This window comes from Mixophyes fleayi, chromosome 4, assembly GCF_038048845.1.
Source record: "Mixophyes fleayi isolate aMixFle1 chromosome 4, aMixFle1.hap1, whole genome shotgun sequence".
NCBI classification, from domain to species: domain Eukaryota; kingdom Metazoa; phylum Chordata; class Amphibia; order Anura; family Limnodynastidae; genus Mixophyes; species Mixophyes fleayi.
This window is the reverse complement of record NC_134405.1, coordinates 7035328-7054352: the sequence shown is the minus strand read 5'-3', so window position 1 is coordinate 7054352 and position 19025 is coordinate 7035328. Positions and strand designations below refer to the sequence as shown.

At 46.5% G+C, this 19025-nt stretch overlaps 4 protein-coding genes across 7 annotated transcripts in view; 2 read left to right on the top strand and 2 right to left on the bottom strand.

The window, feature by feature from the left end:
• LOC142150984 (uncharacterized) overlaps positions 1 to 13568 on the bottom strand; it is a 343002-nt gene extending 329434 nt beyond the window's left edge. Inside the window, exon 1 of the mRNA XM_075206216.1 lies at positions 13490 to 13568. The gene's annotated coding sequence lies outside the window, so the exon portion shown is untranslated. The remainder of the gene's footprint in view (positions 1 to 13489) is intronic.
• Positions 1 to 19025, top strand: part of LOC142150999 (uncharacterized) — a 510250-nt gene that overhangs the window by 384089 nt on the left and 107136 nt on the right. The gene's annotated exons all lie outside the window — the stretch shown is intronic.
• LOC142151006 (oocyte zinc finger protein XlCOF8.4-like) overlaps positions 1 to 19025 on the top strand; it is a 393475-nt gene that overhangs the window by 312389 nt on the left and 62061 nt on the right. For 2 of the 3 annotated variants that reach the window (XM_075206265.1, XM_075206263.1), the window contains exon 1: positions 13870 to 13934. The exons of the other annotated variant lie outside the window; for it this stretch is intronic. The gene's annotated coding sequence lies outside the window, so the exon portion shown is untranslated. Of the gene's footprint in view, positions 1 to 13869; positions 13935 to 19025 lie in introns of those variants that run through there. 3 annotated transcript variants of the gene reach the window in all.
• LOC142150996 (uncharacterized) overlaps positions 1 to 19025 on the bottom strand; it is a 160247-nt gene that overhangs the window by 97519 nt on the left and 43703 nt on the right. The gene's annotated exons all lie outside the window — the stretch shown is intronic.

The window sequence follows — 19025 nt, the reverse complement described above, 5'->3', positions numbered from 1 at the left end:
TCCCAGAAAACATAATGGTATATAGATACAGGAGTATTGAAAATAAATGCGATGCATTGACCTACAAACAGTAAACATCAGAACTTCACCACCCCCACCCAGCATATCCTAACACAACCATGGAATACTTCATTCCCAAATACCCCCATCCCATAGACTCTCAGGGGGCCAGAGTCAACGAAGAAAAACAAACAAAATACAACTAAGAAGTGCAGAACTATAAAGGAGAAGAAGGAGATGTAGTAGGCACTTACATCGTGGTCTCTCCGGACATATGTAAAAGTAGTAAACATAAGTAAATTGGAGGTGGTGCCCCACCTAAACAAGTCAACCTACAGGTAACAATATACTCATAAACATATATGTACAAAGACATACAGTCAATGAACACCATGAGATGACAGCATGTTGTGCCAATCAGTAAACAGGAGCATACAAAACCCAAATAGTCTGACTGCAGAGGAAGATATGAGAGTCCACTTACAGGAAAATGAAGAAATCACAGTCCAGATCATGATCTACGAGGACAATTTTGATCCATTCAATTGACAGCATCTTGCAGAGATTTAAAAAATGGGTGATACCATCAGCAACTACGCAGACTCATTGGGAACAATATAGCATAAATTAAATGTGCAAAGACACAAGCTGAAGAGAAAATGGCCCACTCAGTAGGTAAAGGGGGCAAAAAGAGGATTTATGTACTTACGTTAAATCCGTTTCTCTGATTCCGTCTGGGGGACACTGCTTACCATGGGTTGTGGAGGGAGCTTGGGGAGTTGGCACCTAACTAGTTAACTTTAGTACTGCCGACAGACCCCTCCCCTCTACAATCCCCCTGCCCCCTCTTGTTCAGTTAATTAAAAAGCCCAAGGAGGAAAGGCCAGTCAAACAAGAGCACACAGAAGAAAAGCAGAAGGGAGGGATCGCAGTGTCCCCCAGACGGAATCAGAGAAACGGATTTAACGTAAGTACATAAATCCTCTTTTCTCATTCATCCAGTCTGGGGGACACTGCTTACCATGGGGACGTTCTAAAGCAGCCCCCTACGGGTGGGAATACTCTGAAAATCCCGCTCGCAAAGCACTACGAGCAAAATTTGCATCAGCAGATTCAAATACATTAAACTGGTAAAATTTTGTAAATGTATGGACAGAAGACCAGGTGGCTGCCCTGCAAAGCTGGTCTGCAGAAGCCCCATTTCTTGCTGCCCACGACGCCCCTACCGATCTGGTGGAATGGGCGGTAAGTCTCTCCGGCACAGGACGGTTAGCCTTTATGTAAGCCTGTTTAATGGTTGCCGTAATCCATCTTGCATTGGACTGTTTTGAGGCTGGCCAGCCTCTCTTATTGGCATCATAAAGAACAAATAGAGAATCGGTACGTCTAATCTGAGAAGTTCTTTTGACATAAATGCGGAGAGCCCTAACCACATCTAACTTTTCCATAGACTGCTGATCCGAATGGGAAGTAGATGAGAAGACCGGAACTACAATTTCTTGGTTCAGATGAAAAGCCGAAACTACCTTTGGAACAAAGGAAGGAAGGGTTCTTAACACCGCTCTGTCCTCGTGGAAAACCAGATATGGTTCTCGGCAAGACAGAGCTCCTAATACCGAAACCCTACGCTCAGATGCGATAGCCAAAAGAAAGAGGACCTTCCAGGTCAACCACTTTAAATCTGCACCAAGTAATGGCTCAAAGGGAGGCCCTTTAAGCATATCCAGCACCAGGTTGAGATCCCATGGTGCTGTAGGTGGAACATAGGGAGGTTGAATATGCAAGACTCCCTGAAGGAAAGTCCTAATATCTGGTACATCCGCTAGTTTCAGATGAAAAAACACTGAAAGAGCAGATACCTGAACTTTTAGGCAACCTAACCGAAGCCCTGCCTCCAGGCCATCCTGAAGGAAAGCCAACAAGCGAGGGAGACGAAAGGAGGACGAGGGACATGTCCTATTTTCGCACCATCTGATGTAGGCTCTCCAAATCCGGTGATAGATGCGAGCTGAAACTGGCTTTCTGGCTCGCATTAAAGTGTCTACTACTCTGGGGGAAAAACCTCTAGCCCTCCAGAGGCTGGCTTCAACAGCCATGCCGTTAAACTGAGCTGAGGTAAATTCTGGTAAAGGAAGGGACCTTGCAGAAGCAGGTCGTCTCGTGACGGAAGAGGAATTCCCTGTCCTTCCGCCATAGAGATTATGTCCGCGTACCAGACTCGGCGCGCCCATGAGGGAGCTATCAGAATTACTGGCAGACCCCCCTGCCTTACTCGTCTGAGCACGCGAGGAAGCATGGGAATCGGAGGAAATAGGTATCCCAACCTAAACTCCCATGACATCGTCATAACGTCCACTGCCACCGCTAAGGGGTCTCTTGCCCTTGCGCAGAACCTGTGAACCCTTCTGTTGTGTCTGGAGGCCATGAGATCTATATCCGGAAGACCCCACCTCTGAACCAGAGACTGGAAAACTTCCAGATGGAGTGACCACTCCCCCGGCATCATTTGGTTTCGACTTAAGTAGTCGGCCTCCCAAATTCTTAATCCTGGAATGTAAACTGCGGATATTGCAGGGACATAATGTTCTGCCCAAACCAAAATTTGAGCAGCAATGTTCATTGCAGCTACACTCCTGGTTCCTCCCTGTTGACATATGCAACGGCTGTAGCATTGTCGGACTGGACTCTGACAGGGTGGCTCTGGAGGAGGGACTGGGCCCCCCGGAGGGCTAAAAGAATAGCCTTCAACTCCAGCACATTTATAGATAAGGCTGCTTCCTGAACCGACCAAAGTCCCTGGAGTCGGAGGTGCAGGATTACCGCCCCCCAGCCTTTCAGGCTGGCGTCCGCTATGATCCATGAGCATGGAGCGAAGGACCTGCCCACCCTCAAGTGATCCAGAACTAGCCACCACTGGAGCGATTCTATCGTCCTCGGAGATAGAGATATTTTCTTGATATCCAAGCGTAGGTGGGATCCTGACCATTTCGTCAATAGATCCCACTGAAAACATCGGGAATAAGCTCGACCGAATGGAATGGTCTCGAAGGAGGCCACCATCTTTTCCAGCAGCCGCATGCACAAGTGCATTGAGGGGCTGGGAGAAGACAAGACCTGAGTTGTTACACTCTGAATAGAACTGATCTTCTCGACGGGCAGGAATACCTTTTGCTGACTGGTGTCCATAATGAGCCCTAAGAAAACCATGCGTTGACACGGAACCATCTGAGGTTTATTAGCCATCCATGGCCCTCGAGAACTGCCAAGGAGAGGGATAAGTGATGACGTAAGCCAGTCTCCGAGGAAGATTTGATGAGCAGGTCGTCCAAATAAGGTACTAACTGAACTCCCTGTAGGTGAAGACATGCTGCCATAACTGACATGATCTTCGTAAAAACCCTCGGCGCTGTGGAGAAGCCGAATGGGAGGGCCCGAAACTGATAGTGGGAGGATCCCACTGTGAATCTGAGGAGAGATTGATGGTGGATCCAAATGGGAACGTGGAGGTAAGCGCCCTTTATATCTATGGACGCCAAAAACTGATCCTTCTCTAAGCCGTTTATCACTGACTTCAGGGATTTCATCTGAAACTTGTCCACCCTTAAGTGCACATTGAGGCCCTTTAAGTTTAAGATGGGCTGAAAGGAGCCATCCGGCTTCTTGACTAGAAACAGGATTGAATAGAAGCCCTGTCCTTTCTGGTAGTTTGGGACCCTGCACATAACTCTTTGAGAAAGAAGAGAGGCGACACAATCTTGTATTGCCTGGCGATGGATCTCGGGGGTAACGGAGTTAAGAAGAAACGATGTGGAGCCGTGCCCAGCAGGTCTATCCTGTACCCGTCTGATATAATGCCCCGAATTCAAGGATCTTGAGAGGACGCTGCCCATTGTTCTTGAAACAAAGACAGATGTCCCCCCACTGGCGCCCCCTCTAAAAGAACAGAGTGGTCGTCAGGACGCAGGCTTCTCCTGGGTCTTGGAGGCATGACGCCTACCTGCAAATGAGGATCTCCCCCTGGCAGAGGAGCCTCGAGAATTGGGCTGCCTGCCTGTAAAGGACTGACCCCTAGGCAAGGACCGAAAGGGCTGGCGAAAGGAGCTAACCCGAGGGTTACGGCTCCTACTAGGGAATACCGGCAAGGAAGTGCTTCTGCCCCCCGTTGCCTGTGAGATCAGGGTATCCAATTCCGGGCCGAACAAACCTACTGCAGAAAAAGGAATGGTTTCCACGGACTTTTTTGATTCCGCATCTCCTTCCCAGGATTTCAGCCATAATGTCACGGGCACTAGGAGTTCTGCCCAGGATTCACCAGTTGACAATGCTTATCAGAGGGGCGGGGTTTACACAGGGGACCTCTGGGCAGTAGGGTGAATAGTAGGAACGTATATAACAGCAGATGGAGAGAGAATGCCAATGGAATAGATGAGAGTCAGTGACTTGCAGCTATACTGGTAGGAGAGTCAGCGACTTACAGCTGTACTGGTAGGAGAGTAGAGTGGACGTGAACAGATGAAGGAAGGTAACGGGAGAGTCAGTGGTCTGCGGATAGCAAGTTGTACCACTGCTGTGATGAGAAGACTTGTCCAGGTGCAGGTAGGTAACGGGAGAGTCAGTGGTCTGCGTATGGCAAGATGTACCACTGCTGTGAAGGGAAGACTTGTCCAGGTGCAGGTAGGTAGTGGGAGAGTCAGTGGTCTGCGTATAGCAAGTTGTACCACTGCTGTGATGAGAAGACTTGTCCAGGTGCAGGTAGGTAGCGGGAGAGTCAGTGGTCTGCGTATAGCAAGTTGTACCACTGCTGTGAAGGGAAGACTTGTCCAGGTGTAGGTAGGTAGCGGGAGAGTCAGTGGTCTGCGTATAGCAAGTTGTACCACTGCTGTGATGAGGTGAGGACTTGTCCAGGTGCGGATAAGTGGAGGAGTGATAAGAGTCTATAACTGTATAAATACAATTGGAGAGCAGAGGAGCTAGTCCCAAACAGATATGCAACGTCACAGCTAATAGTCTATAGCGGGTATGTATACCGCTGCTGAGTAGAGAGGCTTGTCCAAAGCGGATATACAGGATAACAACTGATAGTCAATAACAAGTATGCATATCGCTGCTGAGTAGAGAAGCTTGTTCAAACAGATATGCAGCGTAATGGCTAATAGTCTATAGCGGGTATGGATACCGCTGCTGAGTAGAGAAGCTTGTCCAAAGCGGATATGCAGGATAACAGCTGATAGTCAATAACAAGTATGCATACCGCTGCTGAGTAGAGAAGCTTCTCCAACGAGGATATGCAGGCACAGCAGGAGAGCTGAGAGACTGTAGCGGGTATGGGAACCGCAGGTGAGCAGAGCAGGTAATCCAGCAGACAGCTGAAGACACGAGCAGGACACAGGAGTCAGTAGCGGGTATGGGAACCGCCGAGGAGCAGAGCAGGTAATCCAGCAGACAGCTGAAGACACGAGCAGGACACAGGAGTCAGTAGCGGGTATGGGAACCGCCGAGGAGCAGAGCAGGTAATCCAGCAGACAGCTGAAGACACGAGCAGGACACAGGAGACACCTTCAGAGACTCACAGGGAATGAGACTCAAGATCAGGCCACGATACCATGGCCACAGGTGCCTTAAATAGGGAGAGGTGATTGATCCACCAATTAGGTTAAAAGCAAAGTCATGAGTTCATGGATCCTGTGCATGCGCAGACCATCAAGATGGCGGACGGCCGCGGCTCAGGACAGGCGCCGGCAGGAAGGATAGAGAACCACGCACCAGCGCAGAGGCACTCACGGTCCGGTGAGTGACACATAACGTCCTTCTTGCAGAAATAGATGCAGCCTGAATAGAAGATAAAACGGCTGCTGTGTTCTGGGCCGCCTCATAAAGGTACCCTGATGCCTCCTTTAAATGCAAAGCCAGGGGAAGTAAGTCCTGTAAGGCCTCTGCTAACTGGTCTGCCCATGTTTCCATGGCTCTAGCCACCCAAGCTGAAGCAAATGTGGGTCTAAAGGAAGAACCCGCAGCTGCAAATATAGATTTCAGCTGGGATTCTACCCAACGATCATTGACATCCTGCAGAGATGCTGAACCCGGGGTTGGGAGTAAAGTGTGTTTGGCCAATCGGGCTATTGGAATGTCGACCTTTGGAATAGTCTCCCAGCGGGCCACATCTTCCTCCTGTAATGGATACAGGGAGGAGAACCTTTTATTAGGCTGTTTCCAGGCTCCTTCAGCAATATCCTTAAGCTCTACTGAAGGTGGAAAACGGCTAGCCTTTCTTTTGACCTTCTTAGAGACTTTTGTCTCTAGGAGTAGGATCCTCCGGTTCTGGGAGGTCCAAAGCTTGTCTTACTGCTAAAACCAAATCATTAATAAATTGGCTTTTAGAACTTTCTTCCTGACCCAAAGGTTGAACCTGGTCAGGATCAGAATTAATTTCCCCTTCTTCCTCTGAAAACTCCTCAGAGTCTGAAAGGACCATAAGGGTATTATCAGACCTAGGACGCTTTCTTTTAGAAGGCGGGATGTTAGGGGATTCAAGTAACTGGCTTAGCTTATCCAAACCCTTTATAAATGCTGTGGACCATGGCGGTTCTGTGGTCCGTATGTAAAGAGGTAGGCCCTGGCATAGAGGTTCCAATAGAACCTGTGGTAGCAGGGAGGCCCAGCTGTGTACTAGGATTATTAGCCACTGAGGTTACAACACTAGACCACAACTGATTGGATTGGCAAACCATCTGAGCTAAAGAGTAAACCGACTGTGATAGGGAGGCCACCCAGGCCGGTTCCTCCGTCGGTGGGGCTGACATTTGCTGGGTTTGCGCAGGTGGGACCACTGCTTCGCAGACAGAGCATAGCAACAACGGGTCCTTCTGCCCATTAGGTAATTTAACATGACATTTAGAACATGTAAAATATTATGCAATAGGGCCCTTTCCCTTATCTGACATTTTTTAATAAAGGAAGGCACACCAAACACACAGACTTAAATGTTTAAATTTAGCTGAGTAGAGAGAGATATAAATGTGTGGAGAGAATAGTGTAAAACGACAAGTAATCAACTAGTCTTTGGATATAAAAGTTGTACTTGTCATTGTTTTAAACACAAAATAATACTTAAGCAAGTAGGAGAACTATAATATAATCCCCTACTAGCCCACTTGTACACAGCAATACAGAATATGTGTGAAAATAAATCTGATACTTAGCCCATAGGCCAAATAGGGGAGAAGTCCAACAGCAGTATCCTGGTGCCTGCTCCCTCAGATCTGTTCTCTGTTCCCGGGCTTCTCCTTGGCGCCAGAAGACTGGGACAAAACATCTCTCTCTCAGGAAGGAGGGGGAGCTCTATGTGTTAACTCCCCCCCCTTCAGTAATGCTGCTTCAGCAGCGATTCTGTGGCCGAGAAAAAAATAAAAAGTATTTCTGTAGCAGAGTAGTGGAGACCTCCAGGTGAGGTCTCCGCAGCGGATAATACCTGATGCCCCCTCCTATGCATAAGGGGGGATCCAGGTATAGCCCCCTTCTCCTTAGGATCTCCTTCCCGAAATCCAAGATGGCCATCGGCAACTGAAACATCCGATAACCGGCGCTCTATGTCTGCAGTGGCAGTGCCGGTTATCGGGGAGGCTCAAGGAGTGACAGCGGTCCGTGAGACCGCTTGTCACTGCCAATTCAGGCACCCATTCTTCCTGTCCCTGTCAGTGAGAGCCGCTGGCTCCCATCTGACAGTGGAGTGCCTGTGCTGCTACTGCTGTGAGAGTGTTCTCTATAGCACAACACACTCCAGCGCAGCCACCTGCAAAAAAAGTTTCTGAAAATGAAATAAATGAAATAAATTACACTAAGCACTAAAAAACACTGCCCAACTCCGCGGGCACCTAAAAAAAACTGATCAAGAGGGGGCAGGGGGATTGTAGAGGGGAGGGGTCTATCGGCAGTACTAAAGTTAACTAGTTAGGTGCCAACTCCCCAAGCTCCCTCCACAACCCATGGTAAGCAGTGTCCCCCAGACTGGATGAAAGAGAAACTTTTTTTAGGTATAAAAGTGAAATGAGAAAAACAAAAGGAGGAATAATAGGACTAAAGACAGAGAGTGAGAGTCTCAGGGAGACAAAGTAATAGCAGATCATCTTATGTTTGCTCCATATTCACTACAGAAAGAGCGGGGAAAGGGCCACAGCTAAGGTGCAATTATACATATAAAAATGTGGTAGATACAAGTACATGTACAGAGGAGAAGGTCCTAACAGAACTCTCAAAACTGAAATGGGGCCAGATGGGATACATCTAAAGATATTAAAAGAGCTTAAAGGGGAGCTGGTAACATCATTAACAAAATTATTCAACCAATCACTAGCTACGGGATTCATTTCAGAGTAAAAGTGTGAATGTAGTCCCACTGCACAAAAGTGGAAGCAAGAAAGAGGCAACTACAGTCCAGTGAGCCTTACATAGTAACATAGTAACATAGTAACATAGTTGATGAGGTTGAAAAAAAGACACCAGTCCATCAAGTTCAACCTATTTTGGATCTCCTGCGATCCTGCACTTATATTTGAAATTGATCCAGAGTAAGCAACCGCCAATCTGTTTCAATTTTGAAAATCCCCCCAGACTCAATATTGCAGTCCTATTTTTACCCTATATCCACTACTATCCTTCATTTTAATTAACGGTCGTATTCCTGGATACACTTTTCTGCTACAAATTTGTCTAACCCTTTCTTAAACATATCTATTGAATCTGCCATCACAACCTTCGTTGGCAATGAATTCCCTATCTTGACTGCCCTTACTGTAAAGAACCCCTTCCTTTGCTGGTTGTGAAATTTCCTCTCCTCTAACCTTAGAGGGTGACCACGTGTCCTGTGTATAGTCCTTGTGGTAAAAAGTTCCCATGAAAGTTCTCTGTATTGACCCCTAATGTATTTGTACATAGCAATCATATCTCCCCTTAGACGCCTCTTTTCTAAAGTAAACAACTGGCTAACCTTTCCTCATAGCTTAATGACTCCATACCCTTTATCAATTTTGTCGCCTTTCTCTGAACCCTTTCTAGTTGCAAATTATCTTTTTTATAGAGTGGTGCCCAGAACTGTACTGCATATTCAAGATAAGGTCTTACCAATGATTTATACAGTGGCAAAATTACACTGTCTTCCCTTTTTATGCATGTCAATACTTTGTTTGCCCTTGCAGCTGCTGCTTGACATTGAGCACTATTGCTAAGTCTACTGTCTACAAGCACTCCCAAATCCTTTTCCATTATAGATTCTCCTAAATTAATTCCTTACATCAGTAGTTGGGCAATTGATGGATCTCTTTAAAGAAAGAGTTGTAGAATATCTCAAATCCAGTAACTTACAGGATTTGATTTTTTTGACTGGTTGATTAAAGTAATAGATCAAGGGGGACCGTAGACGTAGCTTATCTAGATTTTAGTAAGGCTTTTGACACTGGCTCACATCGCAGACTGAGACTTGAAAACTTGGGATTGGATACTAAGATGGTTGAATGGATAAGATGGTTGCAGGATAGAGAACAGAGAGTTATAGTAAACATAGTAGATTGACAGGAGGTAAAGGTTGCCAGTAGAGTATCCCAAGGATGTGTACTTGGACCAGTGTTTTTTAAAATCTTTATTAGTGACATTGCATTTGGTATTGAAGGGAAAGTATGCCCTTTCTGCAGATGACAAAAAGATATGCTACAGGGTAGACACACCAGGAGGGGTAAAGCAAATGATCTAGGTAGACTTGAGGAATGGTGAAGAGAGGGGCAACTACAGTTTAATGCCAAAAAATGCAAAGTCATGCACTTGGGTCTCAAAACCCCAAAGGCTAAATATAGTATTAATGGCACTATATTGGAAACTACTGAGGAGGAAAAGGATCTAGGAGTCACTATTTCAGGTGACTTAAAGGCAGGTAAGCAATGTAACAAAGCAATGAGGAAGGCAAGTCAGATATTTGGATCTATAGGGAGAGGAATCAGTAGCAGAAAGAAAGAAGTAATAATGCCACTGTATAGGTCATTGGTACGGCCTCATCTAGAATACTGTGTTCAGTTCTGGAGGCCAAATCTCAAGAAGGATATAAATACATTAGAGACTGTACAAAGAAGGACAACTAAAATGGTACATGGCCTACAGCACAAAACCTACCCGGAAAGACAAAAAGATCTTATTATGTATAGTTTGGAGCAGAGAAGGGAAAGGGGGACATGATAGAAACTTTCAAATATATCAAGGGATTGAACAAGGTGCAGGAGGGAAACATTCTACAAAGGAAGAGAAGTATTAGAACACGAGGACATGTACTGACACTGGGGGGGAAGAGAAGTATTAGAACACGAGGACATGCACTGACACTGGGGGGAAGAGAAGTATTAGAACACGAGGACATGCACTGACACTGGGGGGAAGAGAAGTATTAGAACACGAGGACATGTACTGACACTGGGGGGAAGTAGGTTCAGAGGAAAAGTGAGGAAAAACTACTTCACAGAAAGGGTAGTGGATAAGTGGAATAGCCTCACATCAGAGGTGGTAGAGGATAATACAGTTGAGCAGTTTAAACATGATTGGGATAGACATAAGGATATCCTTATAAAGAATAACGAATCAAATAGGGTTTGAGGTTACAATAGATTACTAAAACAATGAGCAGACTAGATGGGCCAAGCGGTTCTTATCTGCCGTCACATTCTATGGTTCTATGTAATTGGAGATCCCTCAATCTTCGTTTAATTTGCAGAAATTGAGCTACAGAGAAATCTGGGAAGAAGCCACCGATGAGTCTGGTAGAGCATAGGTCCCTTTGTCCTAGAGAGATGTAGAATATCCTTGTCTTTATGGTGAGGTATTTTCACAATAAAGGAGCGCTGTGCAGCACCCGGTGGTGGTTTCATGAGCTGGTAATCTATGCGCTCTTTCAGTAGCAAACTGATCAGTGAATTCAGCTCAGCCATATTGCTGTATCAGCCAGTTTCCAGAAAGGTTTCCGGGTTGTCACCCTCTGTCTTGGTGTAGCAGAGATAAGTCCACCTGAACTTCTCCAATCTTCTCAGTCACTCTCTTCTCACAGAAACAAGCAGCTCCCACCTATCATGTGCTGGAGAAGTAGTTCTACGGCTAACTGCACCAACAACTAGAAGGTTAGGTTAATTCTCTTGGGTGTTAATTACTAGAATTATAATATATTCTGCTACTAACAGACACTGAGCTGTTGTCCTCAGAGGTTACAGCAAACCTCACATATAAAAACCTGGGAGCATAATAGATTGGAGAATGAGGACTGCGCTAGAGGTTATAAGTACCAGCACTTTTAAGCAAAAAAATGTCTCAACTTTCCACATATGCAAATCATATACATTTATTAAAAATAATTTTGAGAATATTGCAAATTATTATTAAAACCACAAATATATAAAACTGTATGTATATTTTAAACTATTAAAACGGTCTCTGTATGGCTGATCTTGAAGGAAGCTATAATCATATTAGATTAATGAATTCAAACATACTTCCAATCAGGCTCTCCACGGAGGAATATTACTGCATATTACTATTATAACGTCTCTTACCGCACGTGCGACTGATTAAATAAGGAAATAAAGGAATCAGAGCAGCATATGCGGTAATTTGGAGACGTTATATATTTCACCCATTGCAGTAATATTCCTCTGTGAAGCCTGATCGTAATAATCAGACGTTGATTATAAAGTATGTACATTATGGTTACTGAAGACTGCCGAGGTTCTGTATTACTCCGTCCTATGAAAGACTTGATAATTCCTTATGACTGTCTGCTATGTGTAATTACTGTGATAGTTGTCAGCAGTTATTCTCTATTCACCTTATAGAACTGCTGTGATTTACTCTTCGGCTGTGGGATCGCAGTTTGTATATACTGGCTGTAACACTGTGCTAGGATTTTATGAATGAAGCTAAAAGGCATGTGATTGGATAATGCTGCTGTGGCTGTGTCTCTCTCCGCTCCTACCTGGTTCAAGACTGTCACAGTATCAAGAGGGTTAATATGTTTCCACGTTGATTGGGTTAAACCCCGGCGCTAGATGCTTGGGAGAGTAAACATTTATTATAATGTATATTTACATAAATGTATGTGTATTATATGTGGGGCGTACGGCACCGGTTAGTGACCAGTGTGCAGTACTGGAAGGGTTATTAAGTCCTGGTGCTATACGCCGGGAGTCGTTTTAAATAAAATATACCTATGTTTAATCTAATAAAATAGGTTATTTCTGGTGTTTCCTGGTGGTCCAGTGGGGATCTGGGTCTCATCTGGCAGATTATACCACTGCCCTGGTTCCTGTGTGTGGGGACTGGAGCACTGCGGTGCCAAGGGGCCCCGCTCCGTAGTGGTCCAACAAGGGAACTGTGGGAGCTAGGAGCTTCATAGATATGAACCCTGCTGGCAGCTACACATCCGTGGCAGCCGGAGGGGACTTGCATTAGTGCCCACCTGGATTTAAATGAATCCAGGTTATGCAGGGTATGTTGGTGAACCCAGCATGCTAAGAAGCATACTGGAGATCAAAGAGTTCCAGGAGCAGCAGCCAGAGGACTAATGAGCCGGGGATCTGGCCTACTCCCTGGAGACACCACATTTGGATACAGGGGAAACCAAACCCCAGGGCAAGCTCCCTGGAAGTATTTGTTAGGTCTAAATCTCCCACCCTAGACTTGGTGGAACCAGGGGTGGAGAGGAGACTGAGCCCCCTTCTCCCTTCCAGCTCATGGACAGGAAACATACACTCCCCCTGCCACTATCTACAGTGTAATAGGTCTGATTCACGTGCTAGCTACATGAATACGTCTGGATTGGTTAAAGCAGCAGGAGGCTGGTTTACATCCTACCAGGTAATATGTCCAAAAGTATAAAAAGAGCTGTCCTGTCCATGTACAAGATATGTACCATCTGCGCTTCTGGAGATCACAAGTACCTTAAACTAGTGTGTAACGGTCCTTATACCTGTGTGTGTGTATATATCTGTTCTTTCTGTATCATGTTGTGTCACAGATCACTGTGTTCTGTATATGTCATGTCCGGCGCTGCGGACCCTTTGTGGCGCCTTATAAATTAAAGATAATAATAATCCCGTCTGGAGCCTGATAGTCTGTGGAATAAAATCACACCAGTTGCGGGGGGTCTGCAATCCCCTAATAATTGTCTGAACATAAGAACAGTAAATATAACAGAGTATTATGCACCAGCAGAAACAGTCAGTAAACTGTGGGGAATATTTTTATAACATTTATTTGCCAAAAAGTCTATTAATAATATCATAAAATCACTTTCTAATCAGTACATAATATATAGGTCAGTAATACACAGTATTATAATATGACTGTACAGGACTCATGTAATGACTAGATGACAGGTATAACTGTGATCCTACAATCTATACAGCAATGTATGTAGAATATAACCACATGGATGTTATACTGTGATAATATATAACCAGTCTCACACCCTTGTACTTCTATAGACCGCGGGCACCGAGCAGTAGTCCTCACTGTCTGATGTATTATTATACAGGGCCCGGATGTAGTCCAGGGTCTAAGATGGCGTCTGAGGGACCATGTAGCCACGCCCCCTGTGCAGTGTAAATTATTATCAGGGGCGGAGACCAATAGTGTGTCTTGGAAACTACGGGAAAATGGCTGCCGCTGTCCTGCACTGAGGACAATACAGTTATAAAAAATTTTTAATCTACTATTTAAGTTTGTGCAAATTTATTGTCCTCAATTCAGGACAGCGGCGGCCATTTTCCCGTAGTCTCCCAGACACACTAGCAGTCTTGACACTAAATCTCCGTCCCTGACAACAAATTACACTGCACAGGGGGCGTAGCTACATGATCTCTCAGACGCTGTCTTAGACCCTGGACTACATCCGGGTCCTGTACAAGACTGAGGTAATATCTCCCTATAATAATATATCAGACAGCGGGAATTACCCCTATAGAGTTACCCCATGTTTATGTGCAGCCTCCCGGCGATCAGGACTTCATACATGCGGCTGAGCTCTCACATCAGCTGCTACATAATCCTCATTGTGCTCCTGCTGCAGTCAGCAGAAGGCTGTTAGTAATAGCAGAGCTGGTTATTATAATGGCAGAGCTGTGAGAGACTTAATACCCAGACCAGCTGCACCCCATACACAGAGGGGCTCACAACCCATGACTAGCCCCCATCCCCCTCCTTCTACCTCCATTACCTCACATCCCCCTACTATCACCTCCTACCCAACCACCCCTCACCAAGTGCCACTAACACATAGCTTGTCTAGTGCTGGAGACTAGCCCCCATCCCCCTCCTTCTAGCCCCATTACCCCCCATCCCCCTACTATCACCTCCTACCCAACTACCCCTCACCAAGTGCCGCTAACACATAGCTTGTCTAGTGCTGGAGACTAGCCCCCATCTCCCTCCTTCTACCTCCATTACCTCACATCCCCCTACTATCACCTCCTACCTAACCACCCCTCACTAAGTGTCACTAACACATAGCTTGTCTAGTGCTGGAGACTAGCCCCCATCCCCCTCTTCCATCCCCCATTACCCCACATCCCCCCTACTATCACCTCCTACACAACCTCCCCTCACCAAGTTTCACTAACACATAGCTTGTCTAGTGCTGGAGACTAGCCCCCATCCCCCTCCTTCTACCTCCATTACCTCACATCCCCCTACTATCACCTCCTACCCAACCACCCCTCACCAAGTGCCACTAACACATAGCTTGTCTAGTGCTGGAGACTAGCCCCCATCCCCCTCCTTCTAGCCCCATTACCCCCCATCCCCCTACTATCACCTCCTACCCAACTACCCCTCACCAAGTGCCGCTAACACATAGCTTGTCTAGTGCTGGAGACTAGCCCCCATCTCCCTCCTTCTACCTCCATTACCTCACATCCCCCTACTATCACCTCCTACCTAACCACCCCTCACTAAGTGTCACTAACACATAGCTTGTCTAGTGCTGGAGACTAGCCCCCATCCCCCTCTTCCATCCCCCATTACCCCACATCCCCCCTACTATCACCTCCTACACAACCTCCCCTCACCAAGTTTCACTAACACATAGCTTGTCTAGTGCTGGAGACTAGCCCCCATCCCCCTCCTTCTACCTCCATTACCTCACATCCCCCTACTATCACCTCCTACCCAACCACCCCTCACCAAGTGTCACTAACACATAGCTTGTCTAGTGCTGGAGACTAGCCCCCATCCCCCTCCTTCTACCCCCATTACCCCACATCCCCCTACTATCACCTCCTACCCAACCACCCCCTCACCAAGTGTCACTAACACATAGCTTGTCTAGTGCTGGAGACTAGTCCCCATCCCCCTCCTTCTACACCCATTACCCCACACCTCCCTACTATCACCTCCTACCCAACCACCCCTCACCAAGTGCTACTAACACATAGCTTGTCTAGTGCTGGAGACTAGCCCCCATCCCCCTCCTTCTACCCCCATTACCTCACATCCCCCTACTATCACCTCCTACCCAACCACCCTCTCACCAAGTGTCACTAACACATAGCTTGTGTAGTGCTGGAGACTAGCCCCCATCCCCCTCCCTCTACCCCCATTACCTCACATCCCCCTACTATCACCTCCTACCCAACCACCCCTCACCAAGTGTCACTAACACATAGCTTGTCTAGTGCTGGAGACTAGCCCCCATCCCCCTCCTTCTACCCCCATTACCTCACACCCCCCTACTATCACCTCCTACCCAACCACCCCTCACCAAGTGCTACTAACACATAGCTTGTCTAGTGCTGGAGACTAGCCCCCATCCCCCTCCTTCTACCCCCATTACCTCACATCCCCCTACTATCACCTCCTACCCAACCACCCCCTCACCAGGTGTCACTAACACATAGCTTGTCTAGTGCTGGAGACTAGCCCCCATCCCCCTCCTTCTACCCACATCCCCCTACTATCACCTCCTATCCAACCACCCCTCACCAAGTGTCACTAACACATAGCTTGTCTAGTGCTGGAGACTAGCCCACATCCCCTCCTTCTAACCCTATTACCCCACATCCCCCCTACTATCACCTCCTACCCAACCACCCCTCACCAAGTGTCACTAACACATAGCTTGTCTAGTGCTGGAGACTAGCCCCCATCCCCTACTTCTACCCCCATTATCCCACATCCCCCTACTATCACCTCCTACCCAACCACCCCCTCACCAAGTGCCACTAACACATAGCTTGTCTAGTACTGGAGACTAGCCCCCATCCCCCTCCTTCTACCCCCATTACCCCACATCCCCCTACTATCACCTCCTACCCAACCACCCTCACCAAGTGTCACTAACACATAGCTTGTCTAGTGCTGGAGACTAGCCCCCATCCCCCTCCTTCTACCCCATTACCTCACATCCCCCTACTATCACCTCCTACCCAACCACCCCTCACCAAGTGTCACTAACACATAGCTTGTCTAGTGCTGGAGACTAGCCCCCATCTCCCTCCTACCTCCTTTACCTCACATCCCCCCTACTATCACATCCAACACAACCACCCCCTCACCAAGTGCCACTAACACATAGCTTGTCTAGTGCTGGAGACTAGCCCCCATCCCCTCCTTCTACCCCCATTACCCCACATCCCCCTACTATCAACTCCTACCCTACCACCCCTCACCAAGTTCCACTAGCACATAATTTATCTAGTGCTGTAGAGTAGTCCCCCACACCCTGGTACAGACCCCTACCCCATACACCCATAAAGAGTTCCCTTTTGTCTCTTTCCCACAGCCCTAACGCTACACCCACCTCCCCTCACCAATTTTCTTTATGCCCCTTCAACCTACATCTATTCCATTACCCACAGTCATACCTGCCTAGTCCACCAATACTGACCCCAGATGGCAGTCCAGCCTTCCCCCTTCATCCTAAGACCCTTTTCCTGCAATGTGCATATCTGGCCCCTTCAATGCCTTTTCGTATCCATTAACCCATTGTGGCTGAATAATTTATAAATCACTTAGTGGCTGGATTACGTAGAAATGACTTATTATAGATATATTTTTTTTAATTAGGAGTGCAGTGCACCTCTGTATATCTTTGCAAATGTACTTATCTTTTTATATTGTTATGTGTTTTGTATGGAAATGTTCTGACTTCTGAGGCAGTAAGTCATGTTTGGGTTTTGCAACTGTCTGGAGACGGGTAATCTCAATTTAATTAGACCTTTTCATCGCTGAGTGTCTAAACCGTCTGTTGTGCCTGAAAAACAGGAGGAGGTCATTATACTTGGTGGTAGACTCCCTATGTAAGTGATGACATATACATGTGAATTTTGTAAGTTAAATTGTGTTTAAAGCAGGATTAGAGAAAGGTTATATTCTGATGGTAAACATTCAGTAGAAAACCTCAGACGTAGTGCTGCCACTAACAGCAATGTAAAAGTTGTTAAACCCTTCAGGCTGATTTATGTTCAGGCTTCAAGTATACCCTTAACTCCCTTGTCCCAGCTCTCTCCCCCCAGTCAGTACCACTTTATTTGTGTCTTCCCCCCTTTCTTTAGGATGTAAGCTCTCAGGGGCAGGGCCATCTTTACTTATGTTCTCCTTATATTATTCCATCGCCCTCTGTACCTCTTGGCCTGTTTCCCTAGATCTTAAGCTTCGGCTTAATTCTCACTGATTACTACCATCACTCTCACTGTCCCAGATATTTTTTGATCTGTATTACCATGTTACCTGGGTTTTGTTATTCATACAGTATGTTTGTATTATGCAGCATGTTGTGTCACAGATCACTGTTTTCTCTATATGTCATGTACGGCGCTGTGGACACTGTGGCTCCCTATAAATAAAAGATAATAATAACTCTCCTTATTAGGACACGAGCTAATAAACATTACTGCTTCAAGAGCCTGCTATGATGCCTACTCACCAGCTGTAATTCCTGTGACCTGCATATTAGACTAAATCTAATCTGTTATCCGGCTGTTCTAAGATTGGAACCCAGCGTCTAGTACCAACGGTCTGCCCGCTACCTGCAGCTCTGGCCAGTGTGATAGGCCAGGGGGGGGACCATCCACAGCAACCTTGATCTGTAGGCAACAGGTCAGGATAACCAGCAAGGGTGTACACTAGCAGCGAGAGTTACCCAGAAGGACGTGGTTCTAGGTGCCAGTGAAGGAGCCTAGTGGTGGCAGCAGCAATAGCCCCTCCTACTGCGGCTAGATGTCGCATTTGGGAGAAAGGGGACGGTGGCAAGGCAAGCCGAGCCGGGCCCCAGCAACAAAACATAAACTTTTAGCTTCTTTCCCTCAATTCACCAGCACTTCCCTACCCACCCTACATTTCAGCACCATCAGTCTCCGCAGGCACAGCCAGTATCCCAATTGTTACCATCTGACTGTGTTCTGCTGCAAAGCCCCCAGTGGTTATTCCTCAGACCTAATACTAGACTCACCCACCACCTATCATGAGATCCACATCCATATACAAACACAGTTCTTACACAAGGACACAGTGATCCATGTCTGCCCATTCCACAGTCCCTTTTGCACCATTCCACAGTCCCCCTCGCACCATTCCACTATACTTTGTTCCACCTATTTGTATTTGTCACAGTATAGACCCCATTCCATCGTACGTACAGTATAGGGTCTGCTGTCCATGTTACGTTCACATTCCCAGTCTCCCTCTTACACTCAGTACACAGGGGACCACCGCCTGCAACGTAGTAACACCAGGAGTCCTTCCTACAGTCAAGGATATAGACACCATTTGTTAGCATTGTACTCTTTATTATATAACACATGTATACCATGACGTTAAGGCCACAGTCTCCCTTCAGCTCTCACAGGCAGGGTCCTTTCATCCTCATGTCCGTCTCTCTTGTACGACTTTGTTGTCATGTCTGTATGTGATCCTTCCACTAATACTGGATTGAGACCATCCTTGCAAATGTTTTTTATGCTTAAATGTATTCATGTCATGTTATTATTTGTATCTGTCATAATCCTTAT